The 15,881-nt window shown below is 35.2% G+C and overlaps 1 protein-coding gene across 3 annotated transcripts in view; it reads left to right on the forward strand.

Moving 5' to 3' along the window:
- The first annotated feature begins 1,651 nt into the window (after positions 1-1,651).
- The window catches only part of LOC113517162 (octopamine receptor beta-2R), a 247,966-nt gene continuing 233,736 nt past the window's right edge, over positions 1,652-15,881 (forward strand). For all 3 annotated transcript variants that reach the window (XM_052896836.1, XM_052896834.1, XM_052896835.1), the window contains exon 1: positions 1,652-1,907. The gene's annotated coding sequence lies outside the window, so the exon portion shown is untranslated. The remainder of the gene's footprint in view (positions 1,908-15,881) is intronic.

The raw sequence follows: 15,881 nt of genomic DNA on the forward strand, positions 1-15,881 counted from the left end.
TTGTATACAAAATGCCAAACTCATAACCTACCTCATTGAAAGTGGTAACTTTTTAACATGATCAAGTATCATGGAGATAATAGAATTATACTACAGGTTAAGATCGAAGTCATCAGTGTCATTTCCAGAATGTATTTTATCAAATAAATATTTAAAAAAAAAAACTAAGTAAAAAATAAACCTACATGTTCATATTTCTTTAATAATCAATGTAACAGTTTTCGTTACACAATGGCAAGTCAATATTTACATTATTCTATTTAAATTTATAAAATAAATATTAATAAAAAACAATGATAAATAACAAAATTTTAACATATGAGAGAAAAATAACATTATAAATTAATTACAATATTATTGACATGTTATTGTTAATAATAATAATAATTACATGTCAATAATGATGATTGATGATTATTAATATGATAAAATATTTTATTATAAAAAAATATTTTGAAGAATGAATGAGTATACTTTATTTGCATTATACAATATAGGGAATAAGCAAGACAATTAATAGATATAACGATACTTATATCTATTAATTGTCTTAAATTATATAGTCGATAAATTAAAGAAGTTTGAGTATCCCATACAAACGTGATGATTTCAATTGTTAAGTTAGTGTATGGCACATTAAATAATTCGTCCTTTTTCAATTTTTTAATGAAGTTTCTTTTCCAATATATTCTATTGCATTTATATATGTATATTACATATCCTACTCTTAGTTTTCTCTACCACTAACGATTTTGATTTTACCCCTTATTATGTATAATGAAAAAAGAAAACAAAGCATTTTGAATCTTCAAATTAATGCTTATGCAATAAAAAAAATCGTTTAAACCTATAACCTTATTTCTAAGCCTTATTTATTACGTTGGTAACATTTAAGAATAATTTAATGGCAACTCTAAATTAATTCTCTTATTCCTACTTCACGTTAGAAACAAAGGAGGGGTACTTTGTATAAAAGTCGATTGCTTGGGTACCTCTGTCCCATTCGTGTTTCAACCGTGAAGCAGTTGTTTTTGCATGGCTGTGTTTCGGTTTGAAGGGTGAGATATGGCGTAAATTTACTGGGTACGGAGGAATAACACCCGAGTCCTCAGGAATGACAACGCATGGGGGTATCATGGGCGAAACAGTATACTCTGTTATGTCCATGGTACTGCTCATGTCTATAGGCGACGGTTACCACTTTCCATCAGGTGGGCCGTCAGCTTGTTTGCCGTTCTAAGTTGTATAAAAAAAATGGTATTTTACATAAATTTCACAATTATTATTCTATAGAATAACAATGGAATATTTAACGAATGTGGAGTGCCGCTCCCTACAACCATGCCCGTTTTACAAATAATAATATATTTTATGTATTTGAAATAAAAATATAATTAGGCACCTATCATTTAGGTGATTATTAATACTTTATTCCGTTGACATCCACGCCGGTTGATGAAAGCCATTCAAGTACAGATTAAAGCCGAATGAAAACCTTTTCCATAGACAGTTTAAAAAAAAAAATACGAAAACATCAATTTTCGGAATGTGAAAATGGCGCGAACATACGTCAGATAGAAAAAAAATCGCGCACTGTTTCCCGCTCTTTTTCACGTCCCCTTCCCAGACGGACAGCTCAGTCGCTAACGTACCGCCGCGTGGAGAGCACGCGTGACGTCGTAACCCAATTTGTACTACCGTAAAAAATTCCCGCTTGAGTATTGGATGCCGCACTATTTCTGTCACAGTGACAAAATTATATATTTAGACGATAATTTGTGAGATATAAAAAAATATATATTTGTGTGACATAGTGATTGTTTTTTTTTTTTTGTGAAGTGATGTGATTTTTGTGTTCGGGATTTTTTTTAGTTCGCTCCCATTTTTCGGAAGACTTATTGTTGCAGGTATGTGCAATTTTAAAACTTTATTAATTAAATATTATTTGTTCAACACATTAAGAAATATTTAACACTATATTTTATATTATTAATATAAATAATAAAAAGTTTATTATTGGAATCATTGTAAAATAAAATTGTGGAAAAAAAAAATTAGAACCTAAGTATTAATTTTAAATCTATTTTTTCTAAGGTAATTTTTGTGTACAAAATTTTAAATTATTAAATTTCTTAACACCCTCGAGTATCTGTTCTCATTTTAATGGTAGACTTGTAAAGATTGCGTATACCATTTCGTACGCCTTTTGCACCACATTTTATTGGTCAATAAAGTTGAAGTAAATACTAAATAATATATTAAGATAGGAAATTTGATTAATTAAAAATTCTAAAGTGACAAAAAAATGTTTTATGTCTCCTATACTAATTTGACAGCTGGACGCGACATGTTAGTATGAAGGATCAAATTTTTTTGTTATTTTTCGACCCATATTTCTGTTGTGCAAATGTGCTTATAGTTTCACTGACAGAATACTCCCTTAGAATTATGGTATGTATTTTGACCTTACCTGTATACACACTAGTTCGAAAGGGAGAAAACTCGAAATAAATGTATATAGGGAGACTTTGTACAAAAGTCGATTGCTTGGATACCTCTGTCCCATTCGTGTTTCTACCGTGAAGTACTTGTGTTTGCATGGCTGTGTTTCGGTTTGAAGGATGGGATATGGCGTGAATTTACAGGGTACAGCGGAATAACATCTGAGTCCTCAGGAATGGCAATGCATGGGGCGACAGTATACTCTGTTATGTCTGTATGTATATGTGGCGAAACAGTACACTCTGTTATGTCCATGGTACTGCTCATGTCTATAGGCGGCGGTTACCACTTTCCATCAGGTGGGCCGTCAGCTTGTTTGCCATTCTAAGTTGTATAAAAAAATATAGACAGTCAACTGCCCGACATGTTAATAGTGAGTTTTATGGGAGGGGAGAAAGGGATTGTTAATAATGGGGCCTTGTTACACGATTGCTAGTATTATAGGGTATATTAACCAGTTTAGTCCCCCTTAGAAACTATTGTGGTATTTTTTTGTTGAATTCGTCTCGATTTGCAAATTGATCTGCCTTTTCATTCTCACCTATCATCCCTCACTGGTGAATCGCCAGAGTATACCGATAGAGCTGGTGAGTTAACCTTTTAGTTTAATATTTTTTATGGGATCTTGGACCCAGTAATGGGACCTTAATAGGTTATAATAATTGTTGTAATGATAATATGTATGCCACATGCTCTTTTGCTTCCTGATTAAAAAAAAAAAAAATATATATATATATATATATAGAAACGCGAATATTTAATTTTCTGTTGAAAAAATTAATAGCACGCGCGAGTAATTTGCTCGATGAAAACATTAGACTCCTTTTAAGGGAACGGATGTAAAAAAAATGTAAAAAGCCGCGTAATTATTTTGATTATTTATTTAACACAGACGAGGAGTGCAATAGACTTTTTTTTATGCATTTTTAACACTTTACGTAGATAAAACAAGAGGGAGACTTTGTACAAAAGTCGTTTGCTTGAGCACCTCTGTCCCATTCGTGTTTCTACCGTGAAGCAGTTGTGTTTGCATGACTGTGTTTCAGTTTGAAGGATGGGATATGACAGTAAGTTTACAGGGTACAGAGGAATAATACCTAAGTCTTCAGGAATGGCAATGCATGGGGGGTATCATGGGTGAAACTGTATACTCTGTTATATCCATGGTACTGCTCATTTCTATAGGCGACGGTTACCACTTTCCATCAGGTGGGTCGTCAGCTTGTTTGCCATTCTAAGTTTCATAAAAAAAAATGTAATTTCATTTAGTTCATTTATTAAAAATAATGTGGTTTATTTTATAATCATTTTTCTTTTAATTTTAAATAGAGAAAAAAATGTGAAAGTTTTTATTCTTTTTTTATTACCTTTTTGTATTAGTAAGTAAAGAAAAAAATCTGAAGACCTGTCTGATGGAAAATTGTAACTAATATGAATAGCACTAAGAAAAATATAGAATAATTCATTGCATGTGTTACTAAGTGTGTCCTAAGGTCTAAGGTGTTATGTCAGAAAAAAAAAGAGATTTTTAGTAATAGAATAGCCCCATTGCTATTTTTTTTTGATGGGTGAAAATAGTATGGTAACCCCGCCTGCGCTAACGGGATACGCTGGCGGAGCACCAGTGAAGGGTGATAGATGAGAATGAAAACAGGCCAGTTAGCCCATCATGATGAATTCATCAGGAATTAACCATGATAGTTTCCAGGGGGAACCGCGAGTAGGTCGACCTGGTTGGGTATATTGCTGGCAATGGGATTCTCAGTCTCCATTACTAACAATCCCTTTCCCCCGCTCCATTGCTATTAATATACCCTATCACAGGGATGGGATCAACTGTTCGATCGCGATCGATCGGTCAATCACGACTGTTATAGTCCAGTCGATCGTGGCAAGGCAAAATTATATTTTGCTAATCTAGCGGAAGATGCTCAGACGCAATGCTCACACTAATATAAATAAGTAGTTACTAAGAATAATTTTCATTTTTATGTTTTCCCTCTTAATAAAATAAAGTATACTACAATACTACATAATTGTGTACTGAATTATGTTGTTTCATTTGATTTCACTACTCATGTTTATAGACAACGGTTACCACTTTCCATCAGGTGGGCCGTCAGCTTGTTTGCCATTCTAAGTTGTATAAAAAAAAAGATTTCAAGAAATATATAATTGGTAGATCGTACAGTGTATCGTTAGTAAATAGTAAATTCTTATTGAATTTATCACATTGGGCTAACTGACCTGCTTTCATTCTCACTTATCATTTTTCACTGGTGCCCCATCAGCGTATACTGATAGCCCAGGCGGGGTTACCATTCCATTATCATCCATTAAAAAGTATGGCCGAATAACACTCAGTGCTTTTTTTTATTTTGATGCAACTTAGAATGTCAAACAAGCTGACGACCCCTTAATGGAAATTGGTTACTGTCGCCAATAGACATGAACAGTAATGGACATAACAGAGTATACTGTGCCGCCCATGATCCCCTTCTTGCCATTCTTGAGGACTAAGGTAATGTAAATAATAAAAATTAATACAATTTTGGGTTTTGTTTTTAGAAAAAGTTGTTATCTCTTTTGTCAAATAGATATCAGAGTGCTTGCTGAAAATTAGCTACTGAACTGTTTGTCTCTTTTGTTGACACTAAATTTCCAATTTGAAAGAAAGTAACAAAACTATATAACAGTAAAGGTAGATTTGTAGGTCTTAATTTTTACGAATAAAGCGTCACAATTAGTATTTATTAAATGGTATTTCTGTGTTTTAAAATTCATATTTGGATTATTTTAAAATAAATATGATTTCCTTCATAATTCGAAGAGCACGTAACGCTCTCGACCGGTAAGTTGTATAAGAAGCTTTCGTGTATTGCGAAAGTGGCTTAGAAACTCTTGACATTAGAGGGCGCTACCGTTAGACGAATCGAAACATTTGTATTTTAGTACAAACAATGTCGTATCACTAGAGAAAGAGGTTACTATTATTATTTTATTACCTAACGTGTTTTGGAGGAGGAAGGGATTGTTAGTAATGCGGACTATAAGTCCCATTGCTAGCAATATACCCTGTCAGGTCGACCTCCAAGTGGTTCTCTCTGGAAACCATCGTGCTGAATCCCAACTGTATTCATCCCGATGGGCTAACTGACCTGCCTCTTCATTGTCACCTGTCATCCTTCACTGGTACCTCGGCAGCATATACCATTTTTTTTTAATTGGTGAAATGATAAATAGTTACCCCGCCTGCGCTATCGGTATACGCTGGCGGGGCACCAGTGTGGGATAATAGATGACTATGAAAACAGGTCATTTAGCCCATCGTGACGAATTCCACTAGAATTAACCACGACGATTTCCAGAGGGAACCGCGTGGAGGTTGACCTGACAGGGTGTATTTCTAGCAATAGGTTAGTTACACCCCATTACCAACAATCCCTTTCCCCCCAGCGTATACCATTAGCGCAGGCGGTGTTACCGTTCCATTATCATTAATTAAAAAAATCGTGTTTATTTCACCCTAAAACTTTAGATACTTCAAACGTAGCGTGAAAAAGCGCTTAGTAAGCCGACATAGTGCGGCCAACCATTGATAGCAAATCATTCTCTTTTCGGCTGACCGTATTCAGGGACCATATTATTTCTGTATTCACTTAGGACGGTGTGGTCACATGTCGTACTAAAATAAAAAAAAAAAAAGATTTCACACAATGAGACTACGAGATAGACAGAGAGAACTGAGTTTTTTTTTATACCACTGAGGTGGCAAACAAACAAGTGCCAAAGTTCCATCCTTTACATACATCGCTTATTTAAACCATTTTTATAAGTCGTGAGATGCATGTACGACAACATTATTTATTTATTTATAAATTACTCACCACACTTACAGTCTCCCAAAACGTGTACTGAGCCATAGGTTTATTTTACAAACTTAAAAATTTTAAACAGCATTTAATAAAATATATCTATTTTGTCATTAAATATATCAATATCTAGCTGTTGAGCAATCGGAGAATTAAGCAGAGAAATAGCCTGATAAGTGGGAGCAAACTGAGCAGTACATGTGCGAACCGACGGTGCCGATAGTAATCGAAAAACACACAATCGCAACATATTACTAACGATCTCTTTCTCTTATATTTATGTACCTAATGAAATACCATGCTTGCTGTGTGGTCCCGGCATAGAATAGGCCACCCCTTCCCGTCCCGTGGGTGTCGTAAGAGGCGATTAGTCGCCTCTCCCTTAGGGGAGGGAGAGAGAGGAGCAGCAGCGTCCCTCTTAAAACATCTCCAAAGCCTAACCGCGGTTGCCAATTCGCCTGCTAAGCGTGGCAACTACTGGCAAACCCCTCAAGGGGAAGGCTTACGTTCAACAGTGCACAGTTAAAGGCTGATATGAAGATGATGCGATAAAGAGTTGAATAAGTAAATAAATATAAAGATATTTTGTATATGTATTTGTGAGATACATAAATATTGTAATATCGAACCCTTAAGTCTTAGGAGAGATTTTGCCTCACTCTGCGTGTTCTACCGCCTGTATAATGGATTGTGCTCAGAGAAATTGTTCAATACGATGCCCACAGCCATTTTCTACCATCGTACGGCTAGCCATCGACAGAGAGTTCATCTTCATGGCCTCAATGGTCGCGTACTGCGCGGTTTCAGAGATGTTTTCTCCCACGAACACTCAGGTTGTGGAATGAGCTCCTTGCCGAGGTTTTCCCAAGAGACTACAGCATGGGGTTCTTCAAAAGGGGGGTAAAGAGGTTTCTTTAGGGTCGGCAATGCACGCGCAATACCTCTGGTATTGCAGGTGTTCACAGGCTACGGTAACCACTTACAATCAGGTGGGCCATATGCTTGTTTGCCACCTCAGTGGTAATAAAAAAAAATTTTATTTGTTGTTATTTGTGTGCTGTAAGTAATGCAAATAAATTATATATCTGTCTGTCTATCTATTTAAATAGAAAGTCCATCCAAGAAAATCGCATAAGTCTACCAACAACAGATAAGGCTTACAAAAATGATAAATTTTTGCATTCGACTGTAGAAGTGTAATCCCAAATGGGAGAGGGTTGCCATTATGGTAAACCATAATTCGCTCGAGTGCTCATAATGACAACAATTTTAATTCAAAATTCGTTTTAAAGCGGTTTAAAAAAAAAGAGTAAACTCTTTTCCTATTCGATGGTATTTTTTATATATATATATATAATTATTATGTATGTGATTATGATGAAATAAAATGTTCAATTGCGATGACTCATGATACATACTGATTATTTTGTAATTTTTTACTTGGACACTTATTATGTGGGCAATTTTGTTTTTATTATTAAAATTATAAGAATAATGATATTGAAAAAATGGAAAGAAATATTTTTATATTCAAGTTAACTTTGATTCATGCATTTTTGAATAGTCTTTTTTTCATTACCGCCCATTCGAAACGCAATTTCAGCCAAAAAGAACAGGCAAGTAACTGTTGCTTTTTTCAAAACATTTAACTATACATATAAATAATGAATTTGTATGAATATAAACTACTAAGTAGTATCAGATCATAAAATTTAAAATATATAGTATATAATTAAAACAAATTACTAAAATAAATCTGTTGCAATGACCAGAGTAGACTAGTCTTTACAGGCAGCACCCGTTCACGAGTATGACGAGTACGCCAGCCATACAGGCTTTTAATTTAAAAAATGATTAACCTGGAATGACAATGCATGAGAGATATCATGGGCGATACTTTATACTATGTTATGTCGATAATATTATTATATTCCTAGCAATGGGGTATTTTTTTTATGTAACATAGAATGGCAAATAAGCAGCCGACCCACCTGATGGAAAGTGGTAACCGTCGCTTATAGATATGAACAGTACCATGGACATAACAGAGTATACTGTTTTGTCCATGATACACATGGGGTTGCCATTCCTGAGAACTTAGATGTTGTTCCTCTGTACCCTGTAAATTCATTGCCATATCCCACCCTTCAACCGGGGTGAAAAAGGAATTGTTAGTAATGAGGTCTAACTGACCCTTTGTTAGCAATATACCCTATTAAGTTGACCTCCACGTGGTTCCCCCTGGAAACTATCGTGGTTAATTCTAGTGAAATTCGTCACGATGGACCAACTGACTCGCCTTTCGTCATCATCTATCATTCCTCACTAGTGCCCCGTCAGCGTATACCGTTACAGCGGGGTGACCATTTCATTATCACCCATTAAAAAAACCCTTCAACCAAAACACGGCCATGCAAACACAACTGCTTCACGGTAGAAACACGAATGGGACAGAGGTGGCCAAGCAAACGACTTTTGTACAAAGTCTCCCTCTGGTAAATTATTTCCCAATACTGACAAACCCTTTCCCCCTCCGGAATTAAATAGTATTTAATACTCAACTTGTTCACCAATAAATCCATTGTTAATTAATGGAAACACAATTCATAAACAGCGTCGCCCGATTTGGTAATTCTAGGAAAAATGTTTGGAGAAATGCGAAATGTATTTGAAGAAATTTCAGTATTTTTTTTGTTATTAAATTTTGATATTTGTAAACAACATAATGTCCTATAAAAACAATAAAACATAGCAATGTATGAAATAGAAAGGGCGTCCTTTTATTTATTTATGTTTTTCGTTATCAGCTCTATAATTACATGACAAAACGTATTGAATATCGAAACAAGTTTGTAGATTGGACAAAAATGAAGAAAAAGATATTTATTTAAAGGAAAAATATTTCACAATAAAAAAAATCATCATCATCATATCGTCATAGTCGTAGAATACCGACGGGTCTGACAAATATTACATATATAGATCCGTCAGTATTCTACGACTACGACGATATCAGCCTTAACTGTCCACTGCTGAACATAAGCCTCCCCCTTGGGGCTTTTGCCAGTAGTTGCCATGCTTGGCAGGCGTATTTGCAACCGCAGTTAGGCATTGGCGATGTTTTAAGAAGGACGCTGCTGCCCATCCCTCGCCCTCCCTTAGTCGCCTCTTACGACATCTACGGGATAGGAAGAAGTAGCCTATTTTATGCATGGACCACACGGCTTAAAAAAATATATATATTTATTTATTTAAGTAGCTTTATTGTCCAAATGAAAATATGGTACAATAGACGGACTTAATGCTAATAGCATTCTTTACTAGTCAACCTTTGGGATGAACAGTGAATCACGATACTTCATTATTGGGATAGGTAATGTTAAAAACACATATATAAACGTATACACATAAACGTAACATAAAATGTAATATAAAAATACATTTGGCAATTCATATATATTTATTTATTTATTTTATCAACTGAGTGAGCTTTACAGTCTCCAAATACGCTCACCCAGTATTCACACACATATACATATATACACATACATGTATGAATTTCCAGTCGTATTTTTATATGATTAACATATCTATATATATATATTTATAAGCATTACGTAGTTGAGAACTTAGCTCAGTGTCTAGATACTGTATGACAGTGAAACGCGCTCCAGTTTTAAGCGATTTCCAGACAATAAGGTTATCAAATCGCCTATATTTTTTGTGTGTCTGTTAGTTATGTGATGACTTCATTAATTCTGAATCAGTATGTCATCGGAACTGTTTACTCTGAAGTAAGTTTCATATTAACTCCACCTTTTTGAAGTCGCTTATGTTCAACTGAATCCCATTCACACTTCTTGTACATATACATACATAAATCAATAGAAGTGTCTCACTGAATCATCGCATCGCAAAGTACTTCAAAAGCAACGTATAAAAGAAAAAAGTCGTCATAGTCGTAGAATACTGACGGATCTGACAAATATTACATATATAGATCCGTCAGTATTCTACGACTATGACGAGGTGTTCTATGTGACTATTTCGTCATAGTCGTAGAATACTGACGGATCTGACAAACATTAAATATACATATCCGTGAGTAATCTACGACTATAACGATAATAATATGAACGAATAATATTCACGGAGCCAAATGAAATGTTTACATTTCTTATCGCGAAATAGCCAGGCCAACTCTTGCTTTTGTTTTCGACCAACTTTAAAAGAAGGAGGTACTCAATTCGGTTGTACTTTTTTATGTTCATTACCTCATAACTCCGTCAGTTGTAAATTGATTTGGAAAATTCTTTTTTTTTATCTAAAAGGATATACTTACAGATTGGTCTCGTGGGAATTTTATCAAAATCAGTTCAGTAATTTAGTTTTCAAATTAATAGAACTGATTTTGTCACAATTGAAGTCGGTTTTTTTTTGGTGAAACACAATCTTTATAACTATTAATAGTATTTTGTCACTGTCTTTTAAATTAAGGAATTAGGGTGTAAGAAAAGGACAAAACTTCAATAGCTTTATGATAAGTTTTTTTTTTTAATGGATGATAATGAAATGACAACCCCGCCCGCACTAACGGTATACACTGGCGGAGCATCAGTGAAGAATGATAGGTGAAGATAAAGGCAAGTCAGTTAGCCTATCGTGACGAAAATACATCTAGGATTCAGTACGATGGTTTCCAGGGGAGGACCATGTGGAGATCGATCTGACAGGGTATATTGCTAGCAATAGGATTGGTAGTCCGCATTACCAACAATCCCTTCCCCCAATTTATGAATAAGGCGGAAAATGTTTACATTGCTTCTTGCGAAATATTCAGGCAAACCTTTGCTTTTGTTTTCTAACTTTACACTTTATATAATATATATTCATATACATATTTTTATTATTATTATTTCAGCCATTAACTATCCACTGCTGGGCATAAGCCTTCCTCATAAGAGGAGTTTTGCCTGTAGTTACCACGCTTGTCAGGCGGTTTGGCAACCGCAGTTAGGCTTTTAGAGATATTTTAAAAGGGACGCTGCTGCTCATCCCTCGCCTTCCCATAGTCGCTTCTTACGACACCCACGGGTAAGGAAGGGGTGGCCCATTCTATACCGGAACACACATGGCGATACACATTACTTTAAGGATATTTTAATAAAATTGTTTACCAGAGGGAGACTTTGTACAAAAGTCGATTGCTTGGGTACCTCTGTCCCATTCGTGTTTCAACCATGAAGCAGTTGTGTTTGCATGGCTGCATTTCGGTTTGAAGGGTGGGATGGCGTGAATTTACTGGATACAGAGGAATGACACCTGAGTCCTCAGGAATGGCAACGCATGGGGGGTATCATGGGCGAAACAGTATGTGTGTATACTGTTATATCCATGGTACTGCCCATGTCTATAGGCGACGGTTACCACTTTCCATCAGGTGGGCCGTCAGCTTGTTTGCCATTCTAAGTTGTAAAAAAACAATATATTTCTTACCTTTGATCTTTAAGAAATTTCATAGAAACACTTAAATTGGCAACCCTAATGTAATATAGTCTTTGTTTGCAGTTTAAAAGTTTCCTCTTTTCAAATATTCCGTGTATTCTTTAATTGATTCTGTCCCGGTCTGACGTGTAATTATTTCTTGGTCTTCCTTTTCCTAGAGTAATATTTTGCTTTTAAGATTCTATTTGTTTATTATGGTCCCACATCTTTCTCGGATATATTCGTAGCTCATATTAATTTTAACGTATGTTCAGGCGAGGGATGGGCAGCTGTGCCCCTTTTAAAATATCTCTAAAAGCCTAACTGCGGTTGCCAAACCGCCTGACAAGCGTAGTAACTACAGGCAAAACTCCTTTTATGAGGAAGACTTATGCCCAGCAGTGGACAGTTAACGGCTGAAATAATAATGTTATAGTTAATTTTAAACTTACACATATTTAAATACATTATCAGGACTTTCTGGAAGGATAAGCAAGCTGAAGTTGCAATGGGTTGATCACATAGCTGGAATGACCGATAACCGATGGAGAAGAAAGTTTCTTGAGTGGCGACCACGTACGGCAACGCAATGTAGGACGACCCCCCATTAGATGGAGTGACGACCTGAAATGCATTGCAGGCAGTCAGTGAATGTAGGTGGCTCAGGACCGTTCTGTATGGCAGTCTATGGGGGAGGCTTATGTCCAGCAGTGGACGGATAATGGCTGAAATGATGATGAAGTCCCAATACTGTATTTAAATATGTTACAATAAAGTTATTACACAGAGAATCCTGAAGCCCTATTTTTGTTTGATATATCGTCATAGTCGTAGAATACTGACGGATCTATATATGTAATATTTGTCAGATCCGTCAGTATTCTACGACTGTGACGATATATATATATTTAAAAATACACAAAAATATTCTATCCTTCAAAGAGCACGCTGTTTGTGTCACAAACTGATAGGTTATATAACAGACTCAAAACCAAAAATTAACAATCGTATTCAGTTGAAACTGTCAGTTGTTATTGTGGAGTTAAATAAAAACCACCAAATTGACAGTGTGAAATTAACCTGACAGTTTTCATGTCGCCGCGAACAATGTTACCGACCAGTCTGTCACATTAACTGACCGTCAAAGAATTAACAGATCAAGGAAACGTGTCAATGTTAAAGTTGTCTTATAAATATTTCAGCATAGTTATTTGTGAAACTATAACTATGTATGTTTACTAGTTATATGCGGTTATAACTGGTAAACATATATATAGATGGTATCTATTTACCTTTTTTCGTGTCGTAACTTTTTTAAGTAACTAAAATAAAGAAAAAGAATCTTATTTTTTTTTAAACGTCATAGCCTTAACTGTCCACTGTTGAACATAAGCCTCCTTCATGGAGGGTTTTGCCAGTAGTTGCTACGCTTGGCAGGCGAATTGGCAACCGCGGTTAGGCTTAGGAGATGTTTTAAGAGGACGTTGTTACCCATCCCTCGTCCTCCTTTAGTTTTGACTCTTATGACACCCACGGCAAAATTAAGGGATGGCTTATTCTATGCCGGGACCATACGGCTACACACATTCCTATAATAATAATAATAAACAATTTTTATTCAAGTAAAATTAAGAATAAGTTTTTTTTTTCGTAAATCTACTGCCCAGTTCGGAATACAATTCCAACTCAGAAGAGAGGAACACAGCTATTGCTTTTTTAAATAAAAGTTAAAACAACAACAAAACATATGAAAGGATAAAATGACTGTCACACACTTTGTATTGATAAAAAGAAAGTAAAAAGGTACAACACTACAATCATAGTACTCTTGAACAGACCAATCCTTACTAGAAATGCCCGTTCACGAGTATGACGGATGAAATAGCCATCGTTGTGTTCAATATTACAGGAAACCCCACGACGCCATTAGTAACCAATGTAACAATTTTCGTCGAACTATGCCAAGTCAATGTTTGCATTATGATTTTTAAATTTACAAAATGAATAATAATACGGATAAATAACATTTAAAATACAAAATAAAACGTTATAAATTCATTATAATACAATAATATGTCAACAATGATGATTAATTGTTTTAAAATTGGAAATGTCAGACTTATTATAATTAAAAATAAATAAATAAAACATGTCCTATTTTAATATGGCATAATATCATCAATTCTGAGCTGGATTTCACAATTATTTTTGCAATCGACAAAGTTTATTCGTCTCTCATATTAGTCTCATAATTTTATGACGATTAAAAATGTCATCTTTGTTTGCATTTCAACAAACTGGTTGTTGCAAAACAAAACCTCTTTGTAAACACCCGATCTCGCGTTCTAAATTCAAATATTTTTAATATAACCTTTTTACGAATTGTAAAGAGAAATATATTTTTAAACAGGCGATTCCACGTTCTAAATTCAAATATTTTTAATGTAACATTTTTACAAATTGTGAAGTAACATATATTTTTAAACACGCGATTCTGCGTTTGAAATTCAAATATTTTTAATATAATGTGTTTACGAAACATTTTGTCATGCGTCGTCGCTGTGTCATGATTCAAGTTGCTTTTTGCAGAGCAAAATATATTGTGACGTTATCGAATTGGGACGAAATCGGAATCGAATCGAATTAACGTTAAACAGACGTTACCTTACCATAAATTTAACTCCTACTCGATTTAAATTCGTTTCGATCCCAATTCGATTGCATCGAAAATTTCCTCACTGTTCCATCCTGTTTATTATTTTTTCGTTTATTCTATTTTTTTTTTTAATATAGAACATGTGTACAAGGCGGATTTAATTGTATAATTATTAGAACATGCTTATTATGTTTCTTCACTATATACTACCGTGTTTGGCAATGGAATTTGGATGTATGCCAGTGGCATGACAGTTGATTTTATTCATAATAGTTTTATGGCCCGGGATAGTAAGTGGTTTTTTCCTTTATTCCCACTAGGTTTATGAGATCCCTAAAATAACTGAAGTTAATAGTACACCACGGAAAAAGTTGAAGTTGTTTGTGATTTGGAAGATTCGAAGTTTGAATTGAAATCTTTTGTTTGTGTAGGACATTTTAAGCTACTTACTCGTGTCTTTTTACCCGATTACGGCGGAGCAAAAAGGAGGGTTTGGTTTTGGGGGTTTCGATTTGATGTATGCTTGTGGATTTGTGTGTGTATATGTGTATGCGTTCCTCATACTAATTCTTATAAGCATGAACTTTCTTTTAAAAAGATTCTATCTCAGCCTGGGTTCACTTATTGTTAGATATAAACTTGATCAGTCCCACAAATTGATCTGATTCATCGCTATGCACATGAATGTGTATGGCAAAGACCTGAAGATCTTGGCCAAAGTTTTTGATATGTTATTACTCCAGTGCATGGCATGTTTCCTGACTTTCCTTGGACCAGTTTTTGGTCTGCATGCTGAAATCTTACGCAATTCACCATCATCTCATCTGCACATATGGACATATTCATTTCAGCAGCACTGCCATACCTCACTGGCACTTCACCTGCTTACACCGATAGTGCAAGCGGAATTACTATTGCAAAATAACTACTAAGGCAATGTGGAAATATTAATTCTTATACCATACAATATTATATCAGCCATTACCTGTCCAATGCCGACCATAAGCCATCCCTATTGGGGGATTTTGCCAGTAGTTGCCACGCTTGGTAGACGAGTTGACAACCACAGTCAGGGTTTTTTTGATGAATGATAATGGAATGGTAACCCCGCCTGCGCTAACGGTATCCGCTGGCGGGGTACCAGTGAGGGATGATACGTGAGAATGAAAAGACAGGTAGCCCATCATGATAAATACTCTTGGAATTCAACACGATGGTTTCCAGGGGGGGATTACGGGGATATCGACCTGTTAGAGTATATTGTTAGCAAAGGGAGTGGGAATCCGCATTACTAACGATCACTTCCTCCTTCTCAGTTAGGGTTTGGTGATGTTTTAAGAGGGATGCTCCTGCTTTTTCTTCTACTA

Source organism: Galleria mellonella, unplaced genomic scaffold (assembly GCF_026898425.1).
Source record: "Galleria mellonella isolate WM207_F2 unplaced genomic scaffold, CSIRO_AGI_GalMel_v1 utg35, whole genome shotgun sequence".
NCBI classification, from domain to species: Eukaryota; Metazoa; Arthropoda; class Insecta; order Lepidoptera; family Pyralidae; genus Galleria; species Galleria mellonella.